At 34.4% G+C, this 20,307-nt stretch overlaps 1 protein-coding gene across 22 annotated transcripts in view; it reads right to left on the reverse strand.

Moving 5' to 3' along the window:
* The window catches only part of ROBO1 (roundabout guidance receptor 1), a 1,128,624-nt gene that overhangs the window by 117,518 nt on the left and 990,799 nt on the right, over positions 1 to 20,307 (reverse strand). The gene's annotated exons all lie outside the window — the stretch shown is intronic.

The following is a 20,307-nucleotide window of genomic DNA, read 5'->3' on the forward strand; positions in this document are numbered from 1 at the left end:
AGTATAATATGTAAATACATATTAACTATAAGCGATTTCCAGAAAGCATATTCTAGTACTAGATGTGGAAATAAAAAGTCTCTAATTTATCAGTTGCTTTAAAGAAATATATCATTAAAGATCCAAAATAGTGTAGAAACTGAGATGTTCTAAAAAAACATCGGTGTTGCTGCTGCCCAAGTAGTTTCTGAGGGACTTAGGAGGCACAGACTGTCAGATCCCAATAAAACATCTTGAAAGTCATTTGGACTCAGTCTTGAACATTTAATTATTTGAAGAAGAATTAATTACAAATATAAGCAGACTTCCAGTACAATAAATAGGCTGAAGTTAACCATGAATTCAGATCAGGATGCAGAAATTGAACTATCTTTACTTAATTTAGTAGACTTTTGGTGGGTTGTTGGGTTCTATTACCCATGAATATCTATAATGCTCTGAACCTGAGAAAGGTTTTGTCAGGGATAACTTCTAGAATGTTTCTTCATGTAGGTTTTGATCTCAACCTCACAGTTATATTGTACAGTGTACTGATGAAAGGAAGGAAGGAAAGGAAGGAGGAAGTAGAGAGAGGGGAAAGAAAGAAAGAAAGAAAGAAAGAAAGAAAGAAAGAAAGAAAGAAAGAAAGAAAGAAAAGAATAAAGAATAGAAGGAAGGAGAAAAAGCAAAGAAAAGAAAAACAAAAGGCAGACAGGAAAGAACTATTCAAATGGAATTTTTTTTCATCATAAACTGGGAGTTTATTGTAACCACTACTTTATAAAGGTGGGGTCATACTGCTTTCGGGTACCTAAATTCTTAGTTTCAATACAGATACCCAAACTAGATAGTGTCCAAGTTTTTATGTCTTAGTACAAACCAAATATTAATACTGCAGTTTTAATTTCTGTGGCTTTTAGGACTTATTATTTTTTCAGATATTTTATTAAAACAATAATCATGATTTTCTAGGTGCCATTACAAAAACCACACAGGGATGGGGCAGTTGGGTGGCTCAGTGGTTGAGCATTTGCCTTTGGCTCGGCTGGTGAGCCCGCGGACCTGGCATTGAGTCCTGCATCAGGCTCCCCATATGGGGCTCCCCGCACTGGGCTCCCTGCCTCTCCCTCTGCCTGTGTCTCTACATCTCTCTGTGTGTGTCTCATGAATAAATAAATTCTTTAAACACACACACACACACACACACACACAGGGACTTTTCTCTATTTTGCTCATGACTCTACCCATCATAATAGAATATTGCCTGCACATAGTGATCACTCAAATGATTTTTGTTGAATACAAACTTTTTATACACAAAATCTAGTCTGTTATCCAATGGAGCATTTCTATAAAGGTTTACAGCAGTTATAAGATATGTTATATAAATATATTTTTTCATATACACTTACCTAATTTCACACAGAATAATACAAAGAAATAAATGTTACACAAAAACAACAAATCTTCCACAAGTTAACGATAGTCAATACTTTGTATTCAGTCTTCTTTTGGCATGTACACACTCTCTCTCTCACACAATATATAGATCCACCGCTACATCTATATCTATATACACACACTTTTATTAAAGTAGAATAATATAGTATATGGTCTTCTGTATGCATTTTCAACTCAATAATATGAGTATACTTTTACATTTTAAACATTTAAGACCTTGTATACAGATCCTCCCCCAAAATTTCAATGGCTAAATAGTATTCCGTTATACATAGTATTCCATTATATAGATTTATCATATTTTACCAAACCCCTATTGATAGATGTTTAAGATTTTCATCCTCCCTCTTCCAAATCAGCATCTTTTCTCACATGTGCAATTATCCTGTTAGAGAGTCTCAGAGTGGGAGTCTTAATTCAAATGTATATACAACCTTCAGGCTATTGGTTCACAGTGCTGTTTTATGCTTCATAAAATGGCTTTTGTGTGAATATATCATTTAAATTTTAGTTTTTATCATAATCCTGCTGTGAGGCTGTTAGAGCAAGTGTTATACTAACTTCATTTTTCACTTATGGAACCAGCAGCTCAGTAAAGTATAATCTCCTCTCCTGAAAAGCTCCACTATGCCCATCATTACCGTATGTTTTAATTTTGTGTTTAAATGCCAGATTTCCTCCTTGACTATGAACTCTGAGGCAGAGAAGCATATCTAGCATATCTAATTTGTCTTTTAGCCCCAATACTTGTCACAGTATCTAGGAAATAGTAAAAAGAAATGTGGAAGTAAAGTGACTTGCCCAATGTCACTTAGCAAGTTGGAACAGATTTTAGCCAAGATATACGCCTTTGGCTACATGAGATGTACAAATGACAGGAAACACACAGCCCATGACACTGTGAAAATTGCAATTTAATAAATGGGAGTTTAATGAGCTTGACTTCTTGAGGTTCAGAAAATGTGAGAATCATATCAAGATCCATACTACTAAGATCTGCTGCAACCTTTTGTCATATACTTATTTTGAAACACCTTCCATAAATGTTTCTAAAGTCTTGAGGAAACAAAATTTTTCCAGCAAAAATGAAGGCGACAAATTCTATTCCTGATAGGAAAGTTAAATGATATGAGATGTGTTCCTAGATGTTCCTTTATTGGTTCTTTAATTTTGAATAAGACATTGAACCTCCCCTTATGCCTCACAATCTACCTTTAAATGTTTTTTCATATTTAGGTGGTCACTTCATTTCTAAAGGGATTATACATTAATAAGTAAAATTTATAGCAAAATAAGAGGAAGTAAATACTGCAAGTATTCTTTTTGCTCTAAAAGTTAAGTCAATGAGTCATATCCACATACCCAAGCCTTATATTTATAAAGCTTTACAAATAATTTTAGAATATATTCAAATGTGGAGGAAAATGAGAGTCAAAGAATGATAAAGTGTAAGTAATTTTCAAGAGTACAGACATTTTTATAGCTTCAGTATAACATAGCACTAATTTACTTTTACAAATCTTAAATAATTGGGAATGTAGAGTTTTAAACCAACTCACTGATGCACACGTGGGGCACCAATTAACATTACATATTTCAGCCCAGCACTGTTTTATTTTGAAAGGATCTCTATACATTGAGTAGAAGTGGGATTGTGTTAACATGAGTTATGAGGGGGCTGCCAGGAGATTCTCAGACAGGGGAACATTCCAATATTGCGGTGAGTGGGATGAAGCAATAACTAAGGCGAACTACAAATTCAAAGAAAGCTATCAAATACTGAAGAATGTGTTGCTCACACTCTATTCCTACAACTCTAGCTATACCCTTGACTTTGAACCACAGGAGTGTAACCTCTGCAGGTCCAATATATCCGTGCGGATTTTTTTCAATAAATACTGTACTGTAAATGTATTTTCTCTTCCTTATGGTTTTCTTAATAACATTTTCTTTTCTCTAGCTTACTTTATCTTAATACGGTAGAGAAAACATATATAACACAAAAAATAAGTGTGTTTATGTTATGGATAAGGCATCTGGTCAACAGCAGACTCTTGGTTAAGTTTGGGAGGGATAAAAAGTTATACACAGATTTCTGACTGTGTGGCCACCCCTAACCTCTGTGATGTTCAAGAGTCAACTGTATTCACACTTGGCTCAGTCCTGAAAAACTCTTCTAAACCCATCTGGTAGGAGACTTATGCTTTGGAAACACATAGCTGTATTTTGCTACTAAATATAAATAGAAAAACCATTCCTCTTCTATAAGATTTTATTTTACAGACTGCCTTGCTAAACCATGTTTACTGTTCAAAATAAAAGTAACCCATGAGGCATTTTACAATATATTTTCTCTGTCCTTTGCAAGTAAATACTAGTTGTATGGACCACTCTGACATTTATTTCTGTGAGAAATGTTTTTAAATGAATCAGGTTACCTTGAGAAGCTTTTTTCATTAGATTCATGTAATATGACAAAAAGCATACATTTATCACACTTGTTCATTTATATGTAATTTCTGTATCAATGAAAAGAAGCTAAAATAACTAATCAAAGCCTAAAAATAAAATATTAATCTTATAAGACATTTCAGATGAGAAAAATGCAATTTTTTTCTTGAATTAACAGCAGAGATATTAATCATCAATGGCTTCATGAAGTCAACTATATTGCACCTTTTTTCCCCAAAGTATTCTTTACCCACATTATCTGGTTGGAACCAAACTGAAAATGAAAATATACATAGAAAAATTTAAAAAAGAGAGAGAAGACTTCTAAATCCCACAAAATCTTTCAAATTGACCAAAAGTAGATATATTCACATAGGAAAGCAAAGTGAGCATGGCCCAGGAATCACTGTGTCTTAGAATATACGTGTGGTAGCAGGCAAGGCATCTACCTCTGTTTTTCCTCTCTAAAATGGGGATACTCTTAACACACTTCTCCAAGGATACTGAGTTACATGAGATAAGTATATAAAGTACTTAGAAAAATGCCTGCAGGTCATCATAATTATATATTATACTTATGGATTTAATGATTAAAGATGCATGCATTTGTCTAATCAGAACCCATCTTCCTTTGCAAGGCTCCATCCAGAAGCTTTTTATTAAAATCAATTAGTAACACATCTTCCATTGCTTTGGTCAGAAAAATGTTTATCTGCATCAACACAGCAGAGCCTTAGGAACAAGTAATTCTCAGGCCAAATATTTATTTCCTCTAAAACAGTGATTCTTTATGAGGGCAGTTACCTGCCCTCTCCCAGGAAATAATGGCAATGACTTAAGGTATCTGTGGTTATCACAACTGAGAGGGGCAGCAGGGGTGCTACTAACCCATAGTGGGTAGAGGCCAGGGAGGCTGTGAAACACCCTGCAATGCATAGAGGAGTCCTCTACAAATAAGGAATTATCACACCCAAAATGTCAATAGTTCCGAGGTTGAGAAATTTTGTTTTAAAGGTCTGGCTCTGGCCTAAGGATAAATGCTGGATTAAAATGACAGAAGGAAGGGAGGAGGAGTTAAAATTAGACAAAATAATAAATGTTCATTCTATTTGGGAAATCAGTGCTGTGACTTCAGGGATTAGTATAAATACCCCCCCCCCCCCACACACACACCTTCTATACCAGTAGTAAGACAATTTCATTATAAAGTACTACATTCCATTCTATACCCACTGGCAATAATGCTTAAGGGTCCCCAAGCAGGCATTACAACTTAAATGGAAAACTAAACAAGCCTCACCCAACCTGGAAGAAACATCTCTTTAGAGATGTCAGAGACTGAAATTGACAAAGGTGAAGGAAGAAACAACAAAGTGCAGCAAACAGACAAATATGAAAAAAAAATAATGGATGAAAATGGTAGTCTTCAATGTCTATAAATTCAAGTTGATTCTGACATTATGTCAATGGCCGAATGGAAACAGCTAAGCAAAAGCCAACATTTTATTCTCTATGGTCTCAATTGTAGACTATATGGTGGTCTGTTTTTTTCAGTAAACAAAAGAACAGGAAAACAGTACTATAACCCTGATCAAATATAACACACCAGCTCCCAAACAGGACATATTATTAATAATCATCACTTTATGTTGAATCATATAATAATACTGATTGTAAAGAGTGACTTTACACATTCTAAATCTTAGTGCCCCTTTGTAAACCAAAAATTGACATTTCCTCTCTACATAGGAGAGGAAAATATGTCTAATACATACAAAACACTGTAAATGTGAAAATAGCCGTATTTAAAACAATCTAAGAAATATGTCTTGGCAGGTCTCTTCCTGCAACTGGATCTGACAGCCAAATTGTAAACCTATCAAAAACGAGTTTGTATAACGAACAGACACAATGTTAAACACTGCATTGCAGCAACACTTCTTCAATTAACATAATCCGGGTGGTGGAGAAGCAGAGTGCGTTAAACTTTCAGACAATACGCTGGCATCTAGCCTATGTCAAAAATCTAAGGCAGAGGTCTTACTTCCTCATTACAATATACCTTACCAGACCATGCTGGTAACCACATCAGAAACCCACATTTCCATAAGCTCTAGACAGTGCTTAAAGGGGGGCCGCAGATATCTACATACTTGATAAAAACAAAACAAAACAAGTCTCCCAGTGGACTTGCTCTTTTTGAGGAAGGAGACAGAAGAGGAAAAAAAGAAGAAAGTGGTAAAGAACTTTAGATATTTAAATACCAGCCTCCAAATTTTGTTTAAAGTATTTCAGAGACATTAAGGTGTAAAACACATCAATGTATTTGATATACAGGATTCTTATAAAGTAGCATTTTCCCTTTAAAAAATAATACATGGTCATTTTCCTTAGGCGTAAAACATCTCTCCTAGCACTCAAAGATTTCTCTGAAGCTACTGAAAATCACTTTGTAGAATGTTTTTATCTTTACTACAATGTTTACTAACTACCAAGATAATATAGAAAAATGAAGCATAAGGTGTAGCTTTTCTTTTTTTTTTTAAAGATTTAATTTATTTATTCATGAGAGACACAGAGAGAGGCAGAGACATAGGCAGAGGGAGAAGCTGGCTCCATGCAGGGAGCCCCGATGTGAGACTCGATCCCAGATCTCCAGGATCACAACCTGGGCTGAAGGCGGCGCTAAACCGCTGAGCCACCTGGGGCTGCTCAAGGTGTAGCTTTTTAACCAAAAAGATTATCATTTTCTTTTTCCCAGTAAGCATGAAAAAAATCAGAATTAGAACTTCAATGAGAATTATTTCCAGAATACAAAAGAAAACCTGATTATCTTTGTACACAAAAAAGCATGTTTTCTTTTAAAAAGTAAATTAAGTAAGCTTTTTGTCTGGTTATTCAATGAAGTATATAGTCTACCCTGCAATCAGTACTTACAATCAGAAATAAAGATGAACTTAAAATGAACTCCTTGGTATGTCTTCATTTTCTACCCTAAAGCAAGTCAGATGATTTGCAGTATCTGTTACACAGGATTTTTTTTTCAGGCATCACCCCCACAATATTAGCCATACACCTCTAGGTTAACATACTAACCCAACTGGGGCTAATTAACTAGTTTGGCTACACAAAATCTTTTCTGCCTTTAATTACATTAACTTAATATGACTTGAATTCAGCAGACCAAAAATGAAACCACTAATTATATTAAGGCCTTCAAAGATGATTTCAAATTGCTAACCACCAAACTGTCATATAATTTATCTCATTTCCTTTAATAGATTTTGCATTTAAAATCTGTGTTCCTTATGAGAAATACTATTTTTAAGTACATCATCACAACAGATTAAAAGAATAATGATTTAGGATGCTAGAAGAGAAATATGTTTAAATAATACTTATCAGATATATGTAGATGTCATCATACCAGTGAAAAATTGTGCAACACTAAATTTTTACAATTTTCAAAATGATTTGAAGGCTCAGATATATTCATTTACAGTAATAAAGGCTTAATGAGCAGGGTTAATATGAAGAGTGAAATTTTTAAAGCACCTGGGCTTAGAACTTATTTTCTGAAAAACTTGATTCTTTACCACTGTTATACTATTTTTGCAAAGTAAATATGAAGAGACAGTCTAGTATGTATCATCCTTAAGCAATTTACTACTAACTCTCTTTGAGTAGAATGTCTGTTCCTAGTAATGCTGCCAATTCTGCCTGGATCTTTGACCTACACCATGAATATCAAGCTGTTGTGAACTAGAGAAGTACTTTGCATGGGTTTAAGACTTCTTAATGACAATGAGATGCAGGTACCCCAGATGGTCAGGCATGGCCCCCAGACATTCTCCTTGGTGAAATAAACTGCAGGGCAGTTTTGGATGATCCCTATGGAGTACTTTCAACAGAGACATGTAGAGAAGAATCACAATAACAGCTTTTCCCCCCAAATGACACATTAATTCAACAATGACAACAAAAATAAACCAAAAAGATATGTTGTTTAAGCAGGGAGCAGAGAGAGAAGGAGGGGAATTAAAATAATATCCACTACTTTCCAATCTGGCTGCAAAAGTGGTATCAACCTTGAATGTAAACAATTCAGATTAAAGCATCCATGTTTTCTCCAACAGACCCTACAGTAGCACCTTTCAAAAACAACCATGCTTTATTGCATTCAAAATTAAGCAAAAAGACTGGTGGTAGTGGAATTAATTATACATACAAATGATAGCAGATTGGATAAAATACATGTCTCGTAGCAATCTAAAAAGATTACAACCAAGTAAAGATAATTCATATAATTCAGATCTTATACAGTATCAAAGAAATTACTGTATTTCTTATACCTATAAGTAGTGCAAAAAGAACAGTTAATAATTAGAATGTTTAGAATTAAATAATTTCATGTTTTTACTAATAACATTTTAATATCATATGTAGATACTTTATATCTCTGAATGTACATATTAATAATTGTGTTCTTGTTCACTCTTTGGAACCTAATTTTAATGTAGGTAATAATCAGATACAAATTTAAATTTTTGATAAATGTCTGCTATCAAAAATCACTAACCTAAAACTACTTGTATCAATTAGTCACTATAAATACTTTTCTTAGTATATAAACAAATTCCAAGAAAATTTTTATTTATTCTGTTTATTTGTACTTTTGTAGTATAAGAGTACAAGAAAAATAATGCTTTTTAAAATACCATGTATCCAAAAAAAATAAAAATAAAATATCATCTATCCATGACATGATTTCATATTTAAGTCTCCAGTTTAAATTTTATTTTAAATAAGTATATAGACAATAAACTAGGATCAGCCAAATCACAGTTCTTCCTGGCTTACAAAGTTTATCATTTTGGTTCAGAGACCTTAGAAAGGAAGGGGAGAAAGAGAAGTAGAAGGAAGAAAAAAAATTGCATTTTTAAAAATATTTCCCACTCAAGTCTCTTGATTAGATGTGACCTGGTTTCATGCTGCTCATCCAAAGGTTGTTAGGTAAAGCTGCCATGTACTCATCACCAGTTCGATATGGACTCGTGACACAATGAGAGTGGCCGTACCAAAGAGATGTGTTAACTGAGAAAAATATATTATAGAATAGTATTTACAATTTTTTTTTTACTATCGATTATTTTTTAAATTAATTTAGATTTTAATGGCACTATAAAAAGTTTTCACCTGGCTATTACTAATCCACTGACTCATCCATTCTTAGGCAAAGCCCATTTCCTGTCTACAGTCTACTTAAAGTGTAAATAATGTCCATGAGATTTGCACAAAAAAATCTTATATAAAAGATGCCTCGGAAAGTACATATTTGTTATAAAAAAAAAATGAAAATGACAAATTGAAAGCAATCAAATGCCCATTTTGCATTTTTCCTGCTTACATTAAAAGGGACAGCATTACAAGGAGAAAACCATAACTGGTAGGTCTTTCGACTATTCTCTTAGGAGTAGAATAGAGAGGAAAAATAGGCAATTAGGATCTCTCTATTGGTGTCCCATATTTGCTTAGGCTACATGCATAGAAGAGAACATGATCCAATTTCATTTGTTTGCGGGTACACTTTACAATACCATTTAAAAACCAACATGATTTCAGCCAGGAGTTTAAACACACTCAGTCATCAGAGGGAAGCAACAAGAGACTCATGCAGAAAAAGCAATTATCCCAGTGGGAACACGTGGCTCTACACAGCTTGGTGAGCTGCCAGCTGAGAACACAGGCCTGGGAGAATTGCTGCCTATGACTATGGCAGCTGCATTTCTCTGCTATTTCCATTTCTCCTCCTAAACTTTTCATTTCTCCCTCCTAGCAATTTATAAATTGGTAGTTGGCTGTTTGCTGCTGCAGAAGCACACCTATGATAATTTGATTACAGACTACATCAGGAAGGGCTGTATTGCTAATTGCAGGCAAGTAGGAACCACCCTACAGAGAGACATCGTTAAGTTACAGGGAGAGGATGATTTTCTTTGTGAAGGTATAAATTATTACCTTTCTGTCTATCTAGTTTATATCACCAGGGGACCTTTCCGTGAATCCTCATTTTAACAAGGAATAATAGAAAAGAAATACAGTCTTTATCCTTAAAACACACCTATTTCACTCAAGTGTGGCTCAAAGTCAATATGAAGCCTTGGATTTGGCATTTTCTTTTAGACACCCATTTTCTTGAGCCAGTCACAGTTATGTAGCCTAAAGCAATCAACCGAGAAAGCCCCCTTTAATTTATTGTATTTCAAACCAGGGGCAGACAAGACAACTGCTTAGTGCTGGTCAGACGAAGAACAGATAAACAGGGAAGGCTTTTAGCTGATTCCCCAGGTGTCTGGTTCCCCAGTCATTAAGATCAGAACCCAAAACTAAATCCTATAAAAAGGAGGTAATATAAAGAGTGGTTTTGGAAGAAAAGAGCCCTTGCTAGCTATCTTCTAAAAGTAAGAAAGTTGATTGATTTTTACCTCTATGAAAATTATAGGTGTTACATGGCAGTATTATGCATGCATATGAAAAATTAATTTAGCTCTTAGCTATTAAAGTTAATGTATTAGTTCCTTCACAGGTCTCCTGAAACAATGTCCTGCTGTTTTAAAGGTAAAAACAAAGTCTTATGGGCAATTTTCACTTTTCTACAAAACCAGGTTTGCTTTTTATCACCTTGTCCCACCATCTGGCTATAATTCTGAATTTACATACAGTCACTGTTAGGACAGTCTGAAATAAAAATCTATGGAGGAATTATGACTATACTCTAGAAATAAAGATGACAAATGCTCATAGTATTTGAAGGAAGAAAAAGCTCATTTTCAAACACTTGGCTCTTTTGAGTTATAAGTGCACCAGCTGAAAATACTTTTCAAACAGTAAATCCCTTTTTCTCTCCATCAGTTCTTATGCTTAGTTCTCTATAGTTCTGGTCTAGGGTGAGAATTTCTCTCACCACCAAATGCCTTGCTAAGATGATGTCTTTTCCAGAGACTGTGTATAATTTGTTACTCTTGAAATTTAAATTCACTTATATTCTGAAGAAGATAAATAACCATGGCAGAAAAAAGTCAAATCAAGGTTTGAGTATGCAAGGGATTCTTGAATTCAGAAACTCAAAATGACTTTATGGAAATGAAGTAAAGAGAATCACTTTATGGAAACACCTGTAATTTGAAAAAAGTTTAAAAAGCAATAAAATCATTTAATCCTATTTATTGGGATTCTCTACGAATATGAATATCCCCTAAAGTAGCTACAAATTCAAGTAAACACCCATTCCCATTCTGTATTTTAATCCCAGAGTCAAAAGAGAGCAAGACAACACTTGCAAGTCACTAGCTTAATTGATTAATCAGTCAGGGTTTATCAGACCAGGGTCAGAGTTTCAATATCCATATGGCCAGTTACTTCGCTCTCTTTTATTGATCACGAGACTATGTCAGAGCCCAGCTCCATTACTGGGCAAATGGGAGCCTCCTTTCATAAGGGACATATGATAAGACAGAAATAATAGCTTCCTTCTCCAACACTGCTCATGTTAAAACAAATGAAAATATATCTAAGTACTATCTATGAAAGCAAGTAGGGTAATTTGCACATATGAGAAAGACATTAAATCTTGAGCAAAAAGGTTTGAGCTAGGACTTATAAGAACTCTTCTCAATGGTTTACATAACCTCAGAATTATCCACACACATTTCTTACTATTTCCTGAGAACTAGTGATTAAGTCATGGATAAATAAGAAATAAAAACAAATGTATTCTTACCCTTTATATTTCTACAGTTATCTGTGAAAAATTAAAGAGGACTGGTATTTGTTTAGGACAATCTTTCTCAGTTAAAATAGTTCAGTTCTCTGTTTAAGACAAAAGCATACTGAACAGAAAATGTAGTGCAAAAAGTATTAATGGTGTTAATGATCTCAGTGTTCTGAACTGTTCTTAACCCTAAGTGTCTAAGTATTTGAACTTTCAGTTGAAATTCAGAATTTTGTAAGTTCTAGATTGTGTCCATATAAACCCAAATAGGAGGTTCCAGAATTAAATGGTAGGAAAGGTTCTGGTGGAAGTGATGTCAGCCAGTGGGAAGATTAAGGAACAAGATAAAGTCAAACAACAACAACAACAACAACAAACTTGATCCCATGTTTCTTGCCTTTCTTCCACATGAAATATAAATTCTATAATGGTAAAGAATTTATCATATTTCTAGTATGTAGCACAACACCGACATAAAAGACAGTATCAGATTTTTCAAGCTCTAAAAAATCAGATACATAGAATTTCTTGATTTCATTCATCACTTCGGAAAAGCCTTGATATTTGAATTTAAGTTATAAGTACATTATTTTATATTGCCCTGCAGAGGGCAAATTCAAAATCTAATGACTTAATATCAAGGGAATAGATAAATTTAACATTGCTGATGATTCAAAAGAAGTTTTAAAGGACTTAGCAACTGCAAAAATCTAGGGACCCCTGGATGGCTCAATCAGTTGTGTGTTTGACTCTTGATTTCGGCTCAGGTCATGATCTCAGGATTGTGCAATAGAGCCCTACAATGGACTCCACCCTGGGCATGGAGACTGCCTTTTTTTTTTTTTTTTTTTAAATTTATTTATTCATGCGAGACACAGAGAGAGAGAGAGGCAGAGACACAGGCAGAGGGAGAAGCAGGCTCCCTGCAGGGAGCCTGATGTGGGACTCGATCCCGGGTCTCCAGAATCATGCCCTGGGCCAAAGGCAGATGCTCAACTACTGAGCCACCCAGGGATCCCTGGAGCCTGCTTAAGTAAGATTCTTTCTTTCCCTCTCTCTATGCTTCCCCTCAAAAAAAAAACAATGCAAAAACCTAACTCCTAATAAAAATTAAGTCCTAAGTGTAAAATGCCTTTGATGATTTTCTCCAAAGGCACATGAAAATTTTATCAGTGAAATCTGTGGTACATTTCATAAATGTATGAATATACTTAAACAGCGATCTGGATTATTATTGTTGTAAGCAGTGAAAATCATGATGTATCAACACATGCTACATACATGACATTGTTGGATTCACTATCCTTGATTTTTACAACAGTCTCACAAATGGAAGTATACTTTGCTATTTGGAGATGAGAAAACTTCAGGCTCAGAGAATATCAGAAACTTGCTCTACATCATTTAGTAAGTAGATTGGAGCTCATTCTCCACAGATACAAAATAAAGCTTATATTTTCTTTGCATCCCATGCCACAAAGTATAAATTAGCAATATCTTGCAAATGTATAGATCCCAAGACTCAATGGCGTGGCAAAGAAATAGGTGCTAGTGGTTGACCTGCCTGAGTGTGTTAGACTGACAGTCTTCCTTCCATCTGACTCCATATTTAAATCTGACTGAACTGGGTATGCACCCTAATTGTCCATAATCCATCTGGATGCCAGTGGGGAAAATGTGCATGTTTACACTTGACATATGTAGGTGTTCTTTGCAAGTAAAGTGTAGTTAGGTAAATATTTTATACTAGTTCCTACACAGAGGAATGGCTCTTTCTCCATATAAACAAGCACTTACTATCATGGCATGTTTATAATTTAAACAGAATATTTATAAGCTTCCCTAATAAAGATGAGAAAATCTGACATGATCTTTTATTAGCATGATGCATGGGGCAATATGGTGATGTAATATGTCTAGGTGAAAAAAGAGTGACACCATGAATGTTAAAAGGCAAAGAAATATGAAATGATGGACTCCTGAGCGAATTACATATTATCCACTCAAGGAAACAAATTTTCATTATTTTCAACTAGTTTTACCCATATTGAGTTCAACTGCTTTTGAAATTTTCCCATATGAGATGATGCTCTTAAAGGTGACTTAAACATGAGCTTGTTTCTGCTGTGATCAGCCTTTAAAGCTTCATGATCACCTAGATTTGTACGATTTAAGAAGAGAAAACCTGTGCCATCTGTTAGTAATTTTGTTAATGCACACCAGATTATTTTACAAGTGTACTATTTATCATATTATCAAATGCTTTGGGTTTAAAGAGATAAAAACTGAAGTGGTCAGATGTTAGTAAGAGAATATTAGTGCTTTTAAAGCTCCTATCCTTTGAACAAAAGAAATGCAAAATCAGCATTAGTTTAGACATCAGCCTCAGCATAAGATTTCAAATTATTCTTTGAGAGAGCATCCTTATCAAAAGAGGTAATATGAACAAGACTGGGAAATAGAGTCAATCTTAGCCAATTACAAATAATGAAAAAGAAATCCCAACCCCCTTTAAAGTGATCAGATTAAAAATAATTTAAAACTTAAAGGCTTAAAGTAATTTCTTTGATTTCTCCATCTTGGATCATGTTAAAACATGGAAAAAATGCCTTGTGCAATCAAGTACACTGCTCAATCTACTACTTTGCTTTTTAAGATTACAATTCATTCTGCCTATAGTAAACAGAAAACAAGTCAAGTCTGGGTCATCGTGCGCGAACACAAAAATTAGAAGCAATTAGAAAAGTCAACGTTTTTTGTTTTTTTTTTTTGTTTTTTTTTTTAAACGAAGAATTTACCAAAATGTATTTCGCTATTATTTAAAATGTTTTCCAAATTATGAGTAAGATTTACAAGCAATGCTTTAAGATAAATTTTAAAACTCTATCTTTAGAGAAGCATTTCATCTGTGATTAATAGAACATCAAATATAAAACAAACTGGTTAGAGCACCATTCTTGAAGCCACAAAAAATTATACCTTTAATTTGGCAAACTACTTTAACCCATAATTAAACAAACTGCTCCCAGACAGTAGTAAAATTTCACTAGTCCTTGGCTATTCTAGATAAACGTAATGGCCTGATCAAATATATCAAAGTCTTGGAAAATGAAGAAACACAGCTGCTTGAGTGAGCATGTATTTTTTTTTGGGGGGGGGGGTGGAGGCAGGCAGGGGAGGCAACATTTGTAAGTCTGCTTTCTCTATTAGTATACCCAACTAATCTGAAATTCTTATTATGGGCTTTGTCATCTGACCATGTGTGTTCATTTCCTAAAGTTATAATACTTCTGGTTAGTATACTGTATTGATAATTACTTTGAATTATGAGGTACAGCTTTCCTTTAGCTGATTACTCAAATGTCTGAGCCACTACTTTCTAGAAGGTCTACTCTGACTGGAGGGTCATGGATGCTAACCAGCAGCGTATATCCACATCAGGTTATAGCCCAGCGAATTTCAGGAGTTGGCAGATGTCCAAATGGAAGGTGGCTTGGGCAGACTGCAGGGTACTCCACTATGTCTTCTAATATTGCTTTGGCTGAAACTTACATTTGGGTGGGATTAGATTTGGGAAAAACATTGAAAACTGTTTTTAAGGAAACCTGTTTGGAAAAAAAATCAGAAGGCCAGAATCATCTCAAGAGATTTAAAAGAGTACTGACAAACAGCATGCAACGCAAAACAGGATAAAACATCAACATTGTATAAGGCCATTGTATAATCAAGATTATTCTGATTTTTCACATATGTTAGGACTTAAACTCATAGGGACATTCGTTACATCACTTAGAAGAAAGTTGAAAACTTTATAATGTATTATTTCTTGTTTCCTGAACCAAAGATTATTTGTTGAAGTAGAAAATACATTATGTGGCAATCTTTAGCCTCTGTTACATTAACTCTGCATCTAAACCTCTTGGAAACTCTCTGTGATACTTGAATGAGTTTACACGTACATATGAGGACTTTATTAGGAATTACAACAAGGTGTCTTGAGAGACCTAGGCAAAAATGGACAAGCAGACTACAAACTGTAGAGCCCCTTAAGGGAAATGCCATATAGAAGGCAACTCTTTTTTTTTTTTTTTTAAGATTTTATTTATTCATTCATGAGAGACACAGAGAGAGAGAGGCAGAGACACAGGCAGAGGGAGAAACAGGCTCCATGCAGGGAGCCTGATGCGGGACTCGATCCCGGGTCTCCAGGATCACGCCCTGGGCCGAAGGCAGTGCTAAACTCCTGAACCACCTGGGCCGCCCTAGAAGGCGACTCTTAAAAATTGATCAAAACAGGGTATTTCACTGTTTAGTGTTTTTGTTGTTGTTGTTGTTGTTGTTGTGTTTTGTTTTGTCCATTAAATATCTAATCCAAAAGTGTTCTTTTTCATTCTGAAGTTAAAAATCACTACTCTCAAAAAAAAAAAAAAAAAAAAAAATCACTACTCTCTTATCTCTCCAAATCATCAATAGTGAAACATTACTGAACACTAATGGAGAATCAAGACAGAAGTACTTAAAATAACACCTTACAATGAGGTTATCATTGATAGTCCTCAAAATACTTTCATTGATTCACATAATAATCCTAATAATCAGAGAATATATTAATATCTTGTCAATAATTAAAGGACTTAGCCAAGATCTAGCTGTTAGTGCAGCTTCAAAAAGGAGTTTCAGGGGGCACCTGCTGGCTCAGTTGGTAAAGCATGCGACTTTTAATCTCTAGGTTGTGAGTTCAAGCACCACATTGGGTGTGGAGCCTACTTTAAATTAAATTAAATTAAAAAAAAATTTAAAAAGTAGACTCTGATAGAAGAGACCACAGCAGCGTATATCCAAGATGGCCATAAATTAGGCTTAATCTACTATTTAAATTGTTGTCATTTTTAATTTTTTGAATGAGATTCAGAGGCAACTGTAATCACTTAAGATAAACTTGGATACATTCTTAATAACATGCTTGAAAAAGCCAAAACATGTTCAGAATTATTAATCAAGTTGACACAAGGCATGTTTGTGCTCAATGGATAAATAAGCAGAGGATGTTGTTAAACACTATATATTGAAAATACTACTTTCTCTACTTACTAAGATAGGGAATACTAAATTTGGGATGCAAAACAAGTGGCAAAATTGTAGGAAATGAACCCAGTAAAACACTTTATCTGTGGATTTTGTGCTAGGAGTTGTCTTAGTCAAATATAAGTGTAGTTTTAGAAGAACTGGTCAGGTCTAGTCTGTCATGAGAAAAATCAGGACAGGAAGAAATCTGGTGTTGAGAGTTCTGGCTCTCCTCCTGACTTGCAACACAGATTCATTAAGTGACTTGGGACAAATCAAACCCCCTGGCCTCCCATTTCTTCTTAAAAATAAAGGAGTTTGCCTATTCACAATCTCTCAAGTCAGCTTCATCTGTAAAATCTTGTATCTGTAAGTCCACTTAAAGAAATATATTTACTTCCAGAACTAACTTGTAGATATACTAACAGTATATCTTCCTTTGCATGCTGTAAAGCTAATGAAAACCATGCTTTAGACAAAAGAAATTGTGGATGATACCTCCTTTCCATTGTATAGGGAAATAAGAAAATAAATATATAAAGTATGTAGGCACATAAATTAGGTTTATGTTCAAATGGGCAACTTTTCAGTTCTAGGTATACTAGAAAACACTATTCTGATTTATACTTCCTTCATTTAATATTTTCCAAAAAATATATATATACTGAGCTCCTACCGTAAGACAGACCTAGGGAATATAGCTGGCTCTCAAGTATCTTACGTATCTTAGAGGAGTAATTTATAAATAATGATTTCTAACAGATTAAAAGAAAAGTACTTAGTAAAAGGCAAAGGTCAGGAGAGCAGGGAGATAAATCTAGTGTGGATGTGCAGAGTGAGGTTTTTATTCATGAGAGACACTGAGAGGGAGGCAGAGACATAGGCAGAGGGAGAAGCAGGCTTCTTGTGGGAAGCCCGATGTGGGACTTGATCCTGGGACCCTGGGATCACGACCTGAGCCAAAGGCAGATTCTCAATCACTGACCCACCAGGTGTCCAGATATCCAAGCTTTTAAATATATCTCTAACATATATATAGTTATAAAACTAGAGCAATAACTAAATGCTCACCAGAATTATGTTTTTAATTATACTGTCGTCGAAACTACTTTGTATGCTAGAACTGAGAATGTCTTCATTTATTATCATTCTTTCATAAGAGTATTTAGACTTTACAAGTGGGTCTGGACCACGTGGCTTTCCTTTTTCTAGTTTCAGTGTCCAAACATGAATATATGTTTAACTATTTAAGTGGAATTACAAGTTTCAGGAAAGATTCAGGATGTTCCTTGGGAAGATAAACCAGTCTTGCTCAACTGGCATCCCCATTTGAATCACAGCATTTCTCAATTCCCCGAAGAATTGTACATAACTACATGGATGGAAGAAAAGTCAATTTGTTTCACACAGTGAATGTCTTAGGGCTTTAGGCCTTAAACTCTCTTGTGGAATTCCCTGTTGATCACTGTATTTCACAATAAAGATGTACAGAGGACTCAAATTTGTTTCTTAGTATCAGTATTAGTCTAAATACTTTATTCATAGTATTCACCTAAACTGAATGCTCTTGGTGGTTCTGTAGAAAATGAAATTTCCTCACAGAGTTGAATCAGATATACATAGAAATTTAGATGAGACAAATAAATGCTAGATCTCTTTTCATATATATTTATATTTTTTGTTTTTTTATTCAAAAAAAGATAAAACTGCTATGACACAAACAGTTCCTGATTTTCCTTTTCTATGGAGTTTTTGGTAATTAAATATATCCAGAGTTCAGGCAGATATACCAACAACAGTAATAACTAGAACATCCATTACTTATATATACAGAGAGAGTGTGTCACCACTTATAATGACACTTAACATGTATTGCCTCGCTGGATTTCCACAACACCACCACTGAACCAACATGGGTATTAAGAGACAATTCATGTCACAGGTGGTAACAATGACATTTATAGAGATCAAATGTCCTTAAGATCGTGTATTTATGTGTTGAAACCCAAAGTTATAATATGGTCTTATAATACCAAAGGCCATGTTTTAGTCTATTAATCTGCTGTGTTTCAACTATTAAATGTGACAATTAAGAGAGCAGGATAGTACACACAAATTTATTTTCTTAACTCATTTCTTCATTTTTAGTACCATGATTCATATCATAGATTTATGCTGACTTAACTCAGATTTAAATCATTAATAAACTTCTTGTATTTAAAAAAATATAAAATATGTAATATGTATGACTCTCTAAGATGAACAAGAAAAAAAATCTGGTTGACTGTACCAGTTTCCTCTGATCTCCATACAACAGAACTACATATTTATTTTGCAGAAACACAAATTTAACTTCTCAGGGAAAAGAGGCCCAATGACATCAGCTACACTAAGTATGCTGATTTCCTCTAGGGGAAGAGAGGGAAAAAGGAAGCAGCAGACATTGAACAATAAAAGAAATCGGAAGAGGAAAGCACTAATCGGAGGAAGGGAGGAGGAGCAGATGGCTTAGGAAGGAGACATGTGGGAATTGGGGGGAAAGGAAGTAATTGGCAAGGAGAGGCTGAATGCCAAAATTGTGAAGGATCTGGAGGACACTGGGGATTTGGATGGGATGTGAGTCAGCTGCTTTTCACCAAAATATCACACCAACGAGGGAAATCAAAGAAACCTACAAAGACACACAGGAAGCAGAAAAGGACTACAAAAAGAACTGATGACATACTGCATTCTAACAACTGTACCTCTCCAGCATCGGAATGGGAATGTATAACTGACTTTGTCTCTTCATTCCTATTTTCAAATCCTTAACTGGTTTATGAAAGAAATGATACAGGAAGACTGATCTATTTACATTTTAATCATTTTTTACTTACCTTGCATGAATGCAATTTTTCATTCATATATAAATCAATTCCCTACAATCTAGGCTTAGGGTGACCACCTGTCCTGGTTTTCCCAGGACTAGGGATTTTTAATGCAAATACCAGGATAGTCCCCAGCAAGCCAGTGTGGCTGGCCATCCCATCTAAGTCACCTTAAGAAAAAGTTAATACACTTGCTTATCATGTAAAATGCACTGATGCAATAATTTTTTTCTACTTTTTTCAAAGGAGAATGAAAAAAATCTTACTATAGTTATGTGATAAGTAGATGAAATTGACAATTAAATGGTTTCCAGTCTGACTGAGGCTTTAATGGAAATAAATAATTTATAATTAAACTATTTCTCCATCATCTAAATTTTTTTCAATTAAGTAAAAAATTTTTAAGATATATAAAATATTTCTAGCATACTACTATAGCATATAAAATGGGAAGAAAAATTAAAAATTCAAGGTACAGTCTATCTCAAAGAATAACACAAGTGATTTAAAAATGTTTATGTCACAAAGCCACATACAAAGAGAATGGAAAAAGCATGTTTTATTCATTAGTAAAGTTTAGCTCAAAAGCTAAGAATTTCAAACATGAAAAGATGAATGTTTTTTAAGCTTTTCTCTTAACTAGTAAAATGCAACCATTCAGGATAAATGACATTCAAAGGTTACTATGAAGAAACTAACTCTGATATTTCAAAA

The sequence above is a fragment of the Vulpes vulpes genome, chromosome 15 (genome assembly GCF_048418805.1).
Source record: "Vulpes vulpes isolate BD-2025 chromosome 15, VulVul3, whole genome shotgun sequence".
Taxonomy (NCBI): domain Eukaryota; kingdom Metazoa; phylum Chordata; class Mammalia; order Carnivora; family Canidae; genus Vulpes; species Vulpes vulpes.